The sequence below is a fragment of the Doryrhamphus excisus genome, chromosome 15 (genome assembly GCF_030265055.1).
Source record: "Doryrhamphus excisus isolate RoL2022-K1 chromosome 15, RoL_Dexc_1.0, whole genome shotgun sequence".
NCBI lineage: Eukaryota > Metazoa > Chordata > Actinopteri > Syngnathiformes > Syngnathidae > Doryrhamphus > Doryrhamphus excisus.
Genome location: NC_080480.1, coordinates 2,662,641 through 2,676,469, shown reverse-complemented (window position 1 = coordinate 2,676,469; position 13,829 = coordinate 2,662,641). Strand labels below are relative to the sequence as shown.

Below are 13,829 nucleotides of genomic sequence, written 5' to 3'. Positions count from 1 at the left end.
GCACAGAGGCTCGAGCAGATCCCGAGCTAAAGGTTAGCTAGCAGCGACTTCAAGAAGAAAATGGCGATCACGCAGGACGAATGCCTCTCCTATTAGATGATGCAAAAGCGTTCGATTTATTATTTTTTTTTTAGCCTTACCAGTCGGCTTTCCTCTTCCACTCTGTTGCACTTTATACTTCAATGAGGTGAGTTTTTTTCTTTTTTTTTACGGCTCCCCCCCACCCTCTTTTGCGCTCGATGCAGAGCTCATGTAACCTTAGCGGTCGTCGGGATATCATCTACACTGGGGGACTGACTGCTGGAGATAAGTTGTTGTTTAGTTGGCTGCGCTAAGCTAACTCAACTAGTCAACTGTTGTGTTTGCAATTGCAACTAAAATAGCTAATGCATTTACTCCTAAGACTGACAGACGACTCCTAACCCTAAGCATTGCGCGGCAGGTAATATTTAAATGAATTGGAGCGAATGCTAGCTTGATACAGCCTTATTTGTTAGCATTATAAAGCTACATTTCCGACATATGTATGTACTCTGTTATTTAAATTGTGGTATTCGGTGAGTAAAAACTAGCAATACTTTGCATTTGGTGTTTTTCATTTTTAAAACGCGACAGCAATTTAATTAGCCGCTTCGCACCATTAGCATGTTAGCAAGTGTTAGCATTAGCCGCTATGCTAATTTAACGACGCAGATTGTTCCGCGGTCAGGCAAGCCGTCTGCTGAGCTTTTATATCGGCTTCCCCGTCGTTAACATGTTTTGTAGTTCTCTTTTAGGAATAATTGCAGTCTAAATGTTATTTTATGTTTCATTTTAAACGATACAGCGATTATTAACACCCTCTGTTTGGTAAAAGGACGGTCATCATCAGCTGGTTAGTTCAAGTCCATCCTTGCTTTTGTGCTATGCAAACATGCCGTGTTTAAATGGAGGACAAGATACGTGATAAATGTTGCGCAGAGACTCTTAACAAACGCTATTGTAGTCTAGTTCTCGTTGCGCTGGAAAAATACCAGACTGCCGAGGAGCCATGTTGGTTAAGCTGAGAGTCGGCCAACAGCTGAGGAGATAATGGCCGATCAGGACCTGAGCTGCAACTCTGACCTAAACGCACTTTCTCGCCCTTTTTTTTCTCTCTCTCCATCCGCGTCACTTAGACACCCTGCCAAGCAGAGCAACTTGCTTTCCTACATATTCCAAATAGTCCACACCGCATAATTGCTAATAATTGCTGTACGCTGTAACAGTTTGTTGTTTATTACCATCTGTGAACATCCATTGTAAAGACAATAAAATCCAATGGGTTATTGGCATTTGTACGGTGGATTAGTGGACTTTAGTATGTGAGATGATTAACCTTATCTGTGTCTCTTTTTATAGATTTGGAATTGGAAGCCTTGCCACCAAAGAAACTGAAGCATCTTAACAGGTGTGTGAGAAACATAATAAACACTAAGCTCATTTTGAAAGTACAGGAAGTCTTTTGTTTTACGATAAATTCGTATAAATTATCGTGAAAGTTGCATTCAAATGGATTGTAAATACGATACTCGAGAAGTACGCATCCGCCAACCGGGGACACGTTTTGACCCTTGAACATGCTTGTATACGTCACATGATTATGTTCCTGTGTTGACGAACCAGTGTACATACGCTTGCTCCTCCCACTACGGCAACCTTAACGACTGTGAATGGTAATGGTTTAATTTCATTTGAACATGCATCAGATTACAATTGAGTGCCATCCCATAATCAGTTCACAGTTCCACATGTCCAAAAAGGAGTAGGTAGAAGCAAAGCTTATTAAATCCTGCCCCTCCATCTGGTACTTTTACAATCAGTAACTGTTACATTTGTTCACTTCCTGCTTTCTTAATATAATTTTAATGTATTTTAATTTTATTTAATTAATAATTTTTAACTTACTTTTTAATTTATTTTTTGTTCACTTCCTGCTTTCCTAATGTAATTTTAATTTATTTTAGTTTTATTTAATTAATATTTTTTTACTTAATTTCATTAATTTTTACTTTTTTAATTTATTTTTTGTTCACTTCCTGCTTTCCTAATGTAATTTTAATTTATTTTAGTTTTATTTAATTAATATTTTTTTACTTAATTTTATTATTTTTTACTTTTTTAATTTATTTTTTGTTCACTTCCTGCTTTCCCAATATGATTTTAATTTATTTTAATTTTATTAAAAAAAATGTTTTACTTAATTTTATTTATTTTTATTTTTTTTATTTTAGAAATAAGGAGTTAGTATGTTCTCTGTAGGCGGCATTATGAATTATCCTTACTGGCCTTTTTTGCAGTACATTTAGCCAGTGAAGATTGCTTTTGTAGTTATTACCCCATATTTCCACACAATAAAGAGTGTGGAGTGATTTCTGATTGAGAACAAATTTTGCGTTGTGATTGGTTTTTCCTGTGTGTCTCTATACAACTCCTTTTAGTGTATACGACACGCTTTCAGATCAACATTTGCAATAGTTCCAGCTTCAATAACATTCCCCTTTTCTCTTTAATTGCCATTGTGACAAAGGGAAGAAGCTAAGAAGTAGCAGACGAGTCGTGGTTGCTTGCTGAGTTGACCCGCCCCTTCCTGAGGAAGAGCTATAAAAGCAGGGGTGTCCAAAGTGCGACACGGAGGCCATTTGCTAACATTAAGATCGGGGGTCTGGAACATGTGGAAGAATATGTAGTCATGCGTAGCTACACTAAGGATAAAGATCGTATCCCTGAACGCGTCTCAAGGCTATGAAATTGACTTTGAACGTGTCGTCGGGATGGCCGTTTTTCGTAAAACCGAGCACCTCCTTGAATTTGTGTGTTGTTTGTGGACGCTGCACGGGCATCTGACGCTTATGCAAGCACATGCAGTTCCGTTTGAATTGAATCGGAGGGGTCGGGGTTTGGTCTCGGCCACATTGTGCTGAGCCAGCTTTGCTGTTTTAAATGGCGCAGTGACATGCCCGGGGTCCTGATGGGGGGGGGTTGTTTGTGTTGAGCTCATTGTGTCTATACAGTTTGTCCACATGCGGCTTACACAAAGGCGCTGCTCCGTCCCTCACCTGCACGTGCAAGTTCCCGAAAATGGATGTTTTTATTGTGAATGTGCCTCAACCTGCTAGACGGAGGCACGTATTTGTTGTTGCTAACGTTGGGATAAACGCTACAGTGGAAGCTTAACAATCTAAATGGACTTCACAGGCATTGTTTACGTCACATTTTTACCCTAGCAACAGTGCCACAAGTGTAAAAAGAAGTTAACTCATATTGGTATTGTTGATTATTTTGAGGCCTGTATGTTTAGAGTTGTCACAAAAAGCTAAGTTAATTCTTTGCAGCTGTCTGAACTCAGTTCTTGTAACGTTTACTGAGGTTTTGGTCAAGTAATAAAGTAACACCAAGCCAATTGCATACGAATGTCAACATTAGCCTTTTTATTTCCACTCTATTTAGTAAGATACTTCCTAACATGGCTTTGTTTTATTGGTGTTAATACAATATACAACTGCTGAATATTGTACATTTAACATATTAGTAGTAGGCTTTTATTCTGGCGATTCAAATACCGATAGTGAATTAATTGTACATTTTCCCACTTTATTTATTATTAGTGTTGATGGTCAGTTAGACAATTCGAAAGGGCCCCTGCCAAATTGGTAATTATTAAAAAAAACGAGCATTCAGGCTAATTTTTTTGAAACATCTGAATTCACCACCTAATAATAATAATAATAATATAAAAAACTACCAAGAGTTGAAATAAATATTTTAGCCTTTGTGAGCTACTACAGGGCCCCTCTGATTGTATCACCATCGTAAGGCTCGTCAGATTACGTGTTATGTTCATTAAATAACACCACACACCGTGTTTTGAGCACCAGACACATTTGGTTCAATAACAAGAGAGTAAAGTTGTTCAGTGAAACTTAGTACATACCTCAAAAACATGTCACTCTGGTAAAAAAAAAAAGTCAAATTTTTAGTCCAAAGACTACACAGGTAATGCTAGCTAGCTAGCTAGGTGCTGCAAAAATGCAAAGTACAGCCAGTCAAAGGGTGTAACCAAAAAACGCAAGACTAGTCAAACAAAAAGAGGTTTGATCAGGGAGTCATCAAACACGCTGGCATCGATTTTGGCGTAGCCCGTGGCGAGCTCAATTCGAGACGCGTCATTTTGCCTACGTGACAGGAGCGTACATGTACTTGCCACCGGACGACAATCGTTTTTGTGATCGGCTTTGTCGGCATATGCTGACTACATGTTTTGTTTTTTTGGCAATCAGCTGCTATTAATTATTATTATTATTATTATTATTATTACTAATTATTAGCTTATAAGTGTTGGGCATAATTGTCGTAAATGTCTCGACTTTTGTCCAACTATAAACATGTTTTCTACATGTATATCCTTTATCGTAAGGGTTGTCTGCTCCTACCCCTTTAAGAGAAGATAAATAATAATAAAGTGTTAAGGCCAATAACTTCCAAAGATTTTTCTATACATTATGCTAATGATATTTAGGCAACGTCCATAATGGCCTACCAAGCAATGAGCTCGTCATTCTTTATGAAAGTAGCTTTTGTTTTCCACGTTCGGCTATAACAATGCTTGCATAATGCACCCATTGTTGGATTTACTTTCGCTTTTGATTAGCCAAAGTTGTCAGGCCTGTTGCTCTCCTGAATGTATTTGTTTGTAATCTATATCTGCAGTTTTTAACTTAGAAGCGTGTATTTTTCAAGCGAAATACTGCACAGTTATAAATTCCTGTGCTGTTGCAACAGAGCTGCAACGGTGGGCAGGTTGACCATTGGCCCCTCCAGGCAGTAAAACCACACCTAGAGGGATGAGAAGAGCATTTGGATGCCGTTGACCTGTGCAAGTTCCAACTAGAATCGAGCCGCTTTTCTTACAGAAGCTCACTTGGCCGTGAACTGTACGGACATGGGGTGTCCGAAATGCACAACGCTCCTGTGACTGGTCATAATATAGGACAGGGGTCTCAAACATGCGGCCCGCGCAAGTTTGATATGGATGCTGTATGGTATCATGTACCCAGAAAAAATTATTACGTTTGATTAATGTTCATGTTAAAGGTTAAATAACTGTTAATAGTTATCCTCCCTATCCGTGTGGAAGTGGTGCGTTTTTGGCTATTTAAGTTTAAAGGAAATAACTTGAAGGCTACCGATTAAGGTCGCTAGCTCTCTAGTTTGCGAGTTAGCATTGCATTACCTTAACACTGCATGAAGGCAATCATGGCATTGTCCGACATGACCGAGTGGAAAAAGTCTCTTCTACCATTCAGTGTGGTAGGTTTTAGCCATAGGTTGAGAAGAAATACATTTGAGTACCTAGCTTGCTCGCTAGCAGCCGTCTCAAGTAAGCGTTGCAATGTAAACACTGAATAATAGGAGTGTAAAAGTGACTATAGGGGTGTTATTTCATGTCTACAGGACTCTAATAATAAAATCCTATTTAGAAAGGCATGAAAAAGTTTTCTATGCTTCAACTATCAAAATATTCTGTGTTATGTGTACAATTTTTCTTTGCTGATTAATCAAAACAAGCCTCAGATTAATTTCAGATTAATTAATCGAACCAAAGGACAAATTAATTTCAGATTAATTAATCGAAACACGGCTCAGCTTAATTTCAGATTAATTAATCGAAACAAGTTTCCGATTAATCATCTGTACCGCTAAACAAAGTTCAGTGTCCCCCATCCGCCTTGCTCGTGTAGCCATAACTTTTTTCATCCCCTTTAATTGAGTGACGGCTTTGCATTGAAAGAAGGGGGGTGGGGGGGGGTTCCCAGTGTGGAGCATCTATGAGAACATGCTAATGCAAATTGATGCAAATGATATAGTGCTCGGCATGCAAATTAGCCACGCGACCAGCCCCGGCTTTTGTTCTTCCAGCAGCGGGAGAGCCCGGAGTGTGTTTACATGCAGGCATCGATGTCCAATTGCCGTGTTTGGATGCACATGTTGTTTTTATGTAAAGATAAACACTTCCTCGAGGCTATAAATAGAATCAATACTTGGGAGCTCCTTGTAAATTTGGCTTCATTGCTCATGACTCAATACTGGGCGTGAAAACACACACGCCTACGGTTTCTTATGACTGAGTCGTTTTAAAGCATCAGATGTCTTGTTTGCTACCGTGTCATAAACCTAAAATAGTTTTTGACTTTTCATGCTGTAGTTTATAGCGTTATTTTGTCAGAAGTCACATGTTTTGTGTATATTCATACCGCCTATCTTGAACCGATCCATTCATTACAAATGCAGGAACTTATTCCCGGGTTGGTGGAGGTGTTGTTGCGTGGATTGTGTTTTTGCTGTGGCGGCCATGGTGACCCCCCTTGTTTATAGTCTGCCTTGGGTGCCATTCATCAAATATGTAACCCCCCCCCCCCCAAGTCAAAAGCAGACTCGCTCACATGTGGAAAAAGGGTTCCTTTCACTTCATTGTTACAAGTCAGTAAATTTTATACCAAGTGATCTCCTCTTCCTGTGTATGCAGATTAGTGCAATGCTAGCCAGCTGCAGCTACGGGAGCAAATTCAATGTCAATATTAGGGCTTTTTTAAAATCAGTATTTCATCTGCTGTACACGTTTGAGTCCACTACTTAATTTTAACTAAAACCCAAAACCAGAGGCCCATGTTTTTTTTTTTTTTTTTTTTTTACTGCACTTTCTGGACTTTCTTTTAAAAGCGGTAATATAATAAACAACAAAGGTGTATTTTTTGGAAAATTATTACAAGTTATGAAGATTAAATAAAAAAACAGAAATGGCAAAAAATACTAACGAATACCAAGATTAAACTCGTATGAGGGACAAATGACATTTTAGTAACGTAAAGTTGTAATTTTTTTTTATTATGGGTGGAGGGAGTTATAATATGGAAATTGTTTATAATATAAGGAACATTTATAGAGATTTTCAGAATATTTAAATATTTGAAAAATTAAGAAAAAACTGCAAATATAGATAAATATAGACTTCCTTTATTGTCATTGCACAATAACACAAAATGTCGTTGCCTGGCTCCCGTACAATAATAATAACGTGGATAATAAATAGATGACATCAAATATGTGTGAATTTCACAAATAATTTAAAAAATTTTGAATAAATAATATGGGGTTGAGGGTCAAAATTCATATTGATAATACACGTTTTCACCTACAGTCATGGAAAACGTTATTAGACATATTTCTTCGGTTTATTGATCCATTTTAATGCCTGATACAACGATCAAAATAACTTGTAATGATAATATCAATCATTTAATTACTTCCATCAATAGCTATATAGCATTGTGCTAATGCTAATATGTCTTGTGCATGTTAATGACAGAATATTAGACAAGGCTTCACAAAGAGGACACGTTGTGCTGCTGTTTCGTGTCATTGTGATCAGCAGAGCGATGGAAATTATTATCCGGCGATTAAAAACACGATGTTAACTATCTGACATTTTGAAGAAACCCAGCAAACGATTCAATGCGCTGCGGTCGAACATGTACGGCTAACCGCTTGCTTGATTGCATTTCTACACACAAAAGCTTGCTTTCTTTGGGTGCTGTTTTTGATCGATCACTCTGAATATACATAACTTTGCTTTTGACCTTTTTTTACTACAATGTTGTCCTTTCATCTTTCTGCCGCGCCTCGGTGCCGTCACACAGCCCGACTTGTCTCCCACAATGGAAAAGCACAGCGCGTGCTGAATCGTGGCGTAAACTTGTCCAGATTGTTTCAAGCATTTAAAACGGAAAAACAAAGGACCATATTTACAAGATATTTTTGGAACGCAAATCCCGTTGATCAGTCTGGTGGCCGGTTTGTGCGCGGCTATGGCTGGGGGCGGGTTGAGGATGGGGGGTTCTTGTTAGATGTGTCCTCAATGGATGCATTGTTAATAAAACTGTATATTTCGGAATTTATTTCGATGTAACACTTTGGATGAATTTATTTTTCTTTAACTTTACTGACTGGCAAACATAATCAATAAATACATTAATCCTCAATATACCTTCTAAACGCCATAGCATTGTGGCGCCATAAGACATACTTCATATTATCGCCTATTCCCGTTTCTCTCCTTACGCCCCCAATTGCCTGATTGTTTTATTCCGCCTTGATTTTTCACGACTCTTGGTGCCTCCTTTCCTCCGTCAGCTGTATCTCTTGGGGGGGATGGGATGGATTGTCGGCCCATTCATAAACAGATGCCGTCTGTGGTGTGTGTGTGCTCTCCAGGAGGCCCCCACCATGCTCCGCTCTTGTTGTTGAACCTACAACCATCTGCTGAAGTACTTGATGGTCGGAAAGGAGTGAAGCCGACGAGGAGATGGGCGGGGGGAGGTGTGGGAACCACGGGGAGGGGGGTGGCGGCGGCGGCGACAGCTAAAAAGTTGGAGAAGAATTTACATTTTGATGGCATTGAAGGGCGGCGTAGGGCCCTGATTGAAATGCAGATGGAGTGTGAAGACTTTCAGATAACTTAAAATGTTAATCTGAAACTTATTGTTTCGATTAATCGGCAAATAAAAAAATAATTGTTGGCTGAACCCTTAATTTGGATAGCGCAGTGGAACGTTGGTTAGCATAGATCCACTGGCTGTGAGGGAATCGTGGGGTAACTTTCTATTCGGGCTGCAACTGCCAATTTTCTTAGATGATTAATCTGAAACTTGTTGTTTTCATTAATCAGCAAAGGAAAAATAATAGTTGGCTGAACCCTTAATTTGGATAGCGCAGTGGAACGTTGGTTAGCATAGATCCACTGGCTGTGAGGGAATCGTGGGGTAACTTTCTATTCAGGCTGCAACTGCCAATTTTCTTAGATGATTAATCTGAAACTTGTTGTTTCGATTAATCAGCAAAGAAAAATAATTGTTGGCTGAACCCTTAATTTGGATAGCGCAGTGGAACGTTGGTTAGCATCCATCCACTGGCTGTGAGGGAATCGTGGGGTAACTTTCTATTCGGGCTGCAACTGCCAATTTTCTTAGATGATTAATCTGAAACTTGTTGTTTTGATTAATCAGCAAAGAAAAATAATTGTTGGCTGAACCCTTAATTTGGAACGTTGGTTAGCGTCCATCCACTGGCTGTGAGGGAATCGTGGGGTAACTTTCTATTCGGGCTGCAACTGCCAATTTTTTTTTAGATGATTAATCTGAAACTTGTTGTTTCGATTAATCAGCAAAGAAAAATAATTGTTGGCTGAACCCTTAATTTGGATAGCGCAGTGGAATGTTGGTTAGCATCCATCCACTGGCTGTGAGGGAATCGTAGCGGTAACTTTCTATTTGGGCTGCAACTGCCAATTTTTTTTTAGATCATTAATCTGAAACTTGTTGTTTCGATTAATCAGCAAATAAAAAGAATTGTTGGCTGAAGCCTTAATTTGAATAGCGCAATGGAACGTTGGTTAGCATCCATCCACTGGCTGTGAGGGAATCCTGGGGTAACTTTCTATTCGGGCTGCAACTGCCAATTTTTTTGATGATTAATCTGAAACTTGTTTTGATTAATCAGCAAAGAAAATTCTTTGTAAGCATGTGAAACTTTCGGTTTTACGGAATGCATTAATTGGATTTCCATGATTTCTTATGGATAAAATAGATTTTTGTTAGCATCCGTTTCTGGAACAAATTAATGATGCTAACCAAGCTTCTGCTGTACTTTCACATCATGATGGTAATGATGTCCAATAATCGTTGCTAGCGACGTGTGTGTGTGTGTGTGTGTGTGGTTGCACCAACCACACACTTTGCATACAAAGTAGATCGAGAGAGCAAGTGAGTCCACAGGTCACAGGATATTCGAGGTGACCACGACCTGTTCCAAATCAGTGGCCTGCCTCCATGAGGCACTTTGCTTCTGTTTATACTCTTCTCCGGAGTCATTATTGTTGTTCCGGCCGTTCGTAATGGCTCCATAAAATTGCATGTTTGCAAACAGAATCAACAGAATTCCACGTCGGATCACATGAATGATCCCATCGGACTTGATGACCGAGCTATTGTGATAAAAATCTGTTCTGTTTGAATAGCTGCACACAGAAGACCGCTGTCCCCCCCCGCTGTTACGAGATGTTACCGCATGTAACATGTCTTTTGCAGCGTCGGTGTCTTTTATGTCTGTTTTTAGTGCTGTTGAAATCCCATTAATGGATTAAATGGCAGCCTCTCCTGCAGGCCCAATGGTGCAACCACAGATACTACAAAAAACGTCTTGTTGACGATAGTAGCCGTTGGTGAGAATGTATCAGTTGCACCAGTAACTTGCTAGCAACCAATCAGTTCACTAGTTGCATACAAGTCCAAAGCCATCCCACTATTCAATTGTTGTTTTTATACTTTTGGTCAAGTAGACGCGCTCTGTTATCAAACCAGTCATTCATTTACTCGGTTTGACATTTTCTGATATGCTCAAGTCAAACTCATTGCAATGGAGCACTGCAATTAAGCCTTTTTTTGTTGTTGTTGTTCTCCACAAGGAATCCACCCACAGAGGGACTGACTGTGGATGGAAGAGAGCGAGAAACGGAGAGTGTGACAAGGAAGGAGGATAATACACAGCACTGGACAGAAGGTAGAGACCATCTTTTAAAACGTTTGATTTATTGAACCGACAGTCTTGCCAGTCACTTTTTTTTTTTTATATGACTAAACTCTGCAGTATTTTTGAAGGGGCAAAAAAAGCTTCCTGTTTCTATAGAAAAGAACCACAAAGAATAAAGTTTCAAACCATTGTATAGTTTGGTTCCTATCTTGCAGTAGGATGTAATGGTGGTGTACTTTGCCTTGTGACTACGTACTGGTTGTCCGTTTTTTAATTCCTGTTCCGGTTTCCACTGCTTATGAGCCTACTACTGTTAAAACTACTAACACTGTGTCTTCAGGTAGAAAGCGTGATAGCCTCTATCTATATCTCTGACTTTCACGTTCAACTTCATTCCGTACCAGGGTTTCAGTAGGAAAAACAATTGCAACATCTTTAAATAAATGCATTTAAAGTGTGTATTTGTTGCTGTAACATTGACATATCAAGTACCACCGAGCTACTCCAAACCTTTTAAAAACCCCTCCCATAGTGTGGCGGCCTTAGAAATCTTATCTTCCTCAAACCACACGCATGCACTTGTGACGTTTTTTTTTAACACTTGGCAGTGTTTCAACTACTGAAAATGAGATAGTTGGTGCAGAAAAGACATGTCCCCGTTCTAATGGATCGTAAAAGGTGCTCGTGGACTTGGTGGGCGAGCGCTCGGAGATGTTGTCATAACAGTTCGTTTGCTAGCAATCTATTATTGCATTAAATACCCAATTTGTTGCGATTACTAATTTTACTCATGTTTGATTAACTTTACCAGTGAAGTCTGACGCTACCTGAGACAGAATTTCCATAAAACTGCATGTTTTGGTAGTTTTACAATTACAGTTTTACACGTAGAAAACAATTGTAAATGTGAATTTATAATGAATAAAAGGGACAAATATATTAAAGATTAAGATATGCCTTTACTCGTCCCTCAGTGGGGAAATTTGCATTGCACAGCAGCAAGAGTACAGAATCAGTTAAGCAGTACAAAATACACAATATAGAAAAACAAACAATATAAACACCCCAAGTACTAACAAAATCAACAGTTTTTCCCTGAGTTATATACAAATACAGTATGCAGATAATACAAAACAAGATGAGATATATGACTCAGTCTATACACTGAGATTTTGAGTTACGTGAGTTAATATGAGGCGTCATGGAGTACTTCACATAGAACTTAGTATATTGCATTTAGAACCCTTGGAGATTGATATTGCACAGTTATATACAAATACAGTATGCAGATAATACGAAACGAGATGAGATATATGACTCAGTCTATACACTGAGATTTTGAGTTACGTGAGTTAATATGAGGCGTCATGGAGTACTTCACATAGAACTTAGTATATTGCATTTAGAACCCTTGGAGATTGATATTGCACAGTTATATACAAATACAGTATGCAGATAATACAAAACGAGATGAGATATATGACTCAGTCTATACACTGAGATTTTGAGTTACGTGAGTTAATATGAGGCGTCATGGAGTACTTCACATACGATTTAGTATATTGCATTTAGAACCCTTGGAGATTGATATTGCACAGTTATATACAAATACAGTATGCAGATAATACGAAACGAGATGAGATATATGACTCAGTCTATACACTGAGATTTTGAGTTACGTGAGTTAATATGAGGCGCCATGGAGTACTTCACATAGAACTTAGTATATTGCATTTAGAACCCTTGGAGATTGATATTGCACAGTTATATACAAATACAGTATGCAGATAATACGAAACGAGATGAGATATATGACTCAGTCTATACACTGAGATTTTGAGTTACGTGAGTTAATATGAGGCGCCATGGAGTACTTCACATAGAACTTAGTATATTGCATTTAGAACCCTTGGAGATTGATATTGCACAGTTATATACAAATACAGTATGCAGATAATACGAAACGAGATGAAATATATGACTCCGTCTATACACTGAGATTTTGAGTTACGTGAGTTAATATGAGGCGTCATGGAGTACTTCACATAGAACTTAGTATATTGCATTTAGAACCCTTGGAGATTGATATTGCACAGTTATATACAAATACAGTATGCAGATAATACAAAACGAGATGAGATATATGACTCAGTCTATACACTGAGATTTTGAGTTACGTGAGTTAATATGAGGCGTCATGGAGTACTTCACATACGATTTAGTATATTGCATTTAGAACCCTTGGAGATTGATATTGCACAGTTATATACAAATACAGTATGCAGATAATACGAAACGAGATGAGATATATGACTCAGTCTATACACTGAGATTTTGAGTTACGTGAGTTAATATGAGGCGCCATGGAGTACTTCACATAGAACTTAGTATATTGCATTTAGAACCCTTGGAGATTGATATTGCACAGTTATATACAAATACAGTATGCAGATAATACGAAACGAGATGAGATATATGACTCAGTCTATACACTGAGATTTTGAGTTACGTGAGTTAATATGAGGCGCCATGGAGTACTTCACATAGAACTTAGTATATTGCATTTAGAACCCTTGGAGATTGATATTGCATAGTTATATACAAATACAGTATGCAGATAATACGAAACGAGATGAAATATATGACTCCGTCTATACACTGAGATTTTGAGTTACGTGAGTTAATATGAGGCGTCATGGAGTACTTCACATAGAACTTAGTATATTGCATTTAGAACCCTTGGAGATTGATATTGCACAGTTATATACAAATACAGTATGCAGATAATACGAAACGAGATGAGATATATGACTCGGTCTATACACTGAGATTTTGAGTTACGTGAGTTAATATGAGGCGTCATGGAGTACTTCACATAGAACTTAGTATATTGCATTTAGAACCCTTGGAGATTGTATTTAAGTATACTTTTAAGGATTTTTATTTTTATTTAAGGATACTTTTAGCTTAATTGAAGAACAGATTGTTGACCCCAATGTGGCAGCGAGAGCAACATGAACACCACCTGTGTGTTTTGCCATGAGCTGTTTCTCGCATCCAATAGCGTCTGTCTTTCTTATCGATCGTGGCTGCAAAAGAACCCAAAATGGAGGCAAATGCCAACAGTTTAACAAGGTGCCAAACGCTATTGAATTCAAGAAATGCATTAACTCATGGCAAAACAGGCAGGTGGTTCTGTGTTGATCTCGCTGCCACATTGTCACGTC

The 13,829-nt window shown here is 38.5% G+C and overlaps 1 protein-coding gene across 5 annotated transcripts in view; it reads left to right on the top strand.

Annotated features, from left to right (window-relative positions):
* The window catches only part of LOC131102972 (trinucleotide repeat-containing gene 6A protein-like), a 47,929-nt gene continuing 34,100 nt past the window's right edge, over positions 1-13,829 (top strand). For 4 of the 5 annotated variants that reach the window (XM_058048716.1, XM_058048714.1, XM_058048715.1 and 1 more), the window contains exons 1-3: positions 1-187; positions 1,381-1,429; positions 10,538-10,632. The gene's annotated coding sequence lies outside the window, so the exon portion shown is untranslated. Of the gene's footprint in view, positions 188-272; positions 443-1,380; positions 1,430-10,537; positions 10,633-13,829 lie in introns of those variants that run through there. The other variant, XM_058048713.1, reaches the window with a different exon arrangement.